The 371-nt window shown below is 49.9% G+C and overlaps 1 protein-coding gene across 1 annotated transcript in view; it reads right to left on the minus strand.

Annotated features, from left to right (window-relative positions):
- The window catches only part of poc1a (POC1 centriolar protein A), a gene marked incomplete in the record, with an annotated part of 36,118 nt that overhangs the window by 26,068 nt on the left and 9,679 nt on the right, over positions 1 to 371 (minus strand).

A 371-nucleotide genomic window follows, 5' to 3' on the forward strand; every position in this document is an offset into this window, starting at 1 on the left:
TGTGTGTGTGCGTTTATGTGTGTGGAGGAGGGGTGGGCGTGTAGGACTGTAGCAGAGCAATCAATAACAGAAAGCGGAGACTCAGGTGAGGTGAGGTCATACATGGTCAGAGCCAAAAAGGATCACCTGGGGATGTCAGGTCTTTGGCACGCCGTGTGTGTGTGTGTTCCTGAAGCGCACACAGAAAACTCAGAAAATCACTCTCTCCCTTGGTTTATTCTTTTCTCTACCTCACGGTGCAGAATGGGGTCAACGATTAAAGCCTGAGCCCTCTGACTGCGTTCAAAGAGAGGATGAAGGAGAGAACAAACAAAAGAAGGGGAAAGAAACGGACAGGGAGGCTGCTGAAGAAAAAAGGGAGCTGTGTGCTG

Source organism: Morone saxatilis, unplaced genomic scaffold (assembly GCF_004916995.1).
Source record: "Morone saxatilis isolate NCDOM2014 unplaced genomic scaffold, NCSU_SB_2.0 Contig18, whole genome shotgun sequence".
NCBI classification, from domain to species: domain Eukaryota; kingdom Metazoa; phylum Chordata; class Actinopteri; family Moronidae; genus Morone; species Morone saxatilis.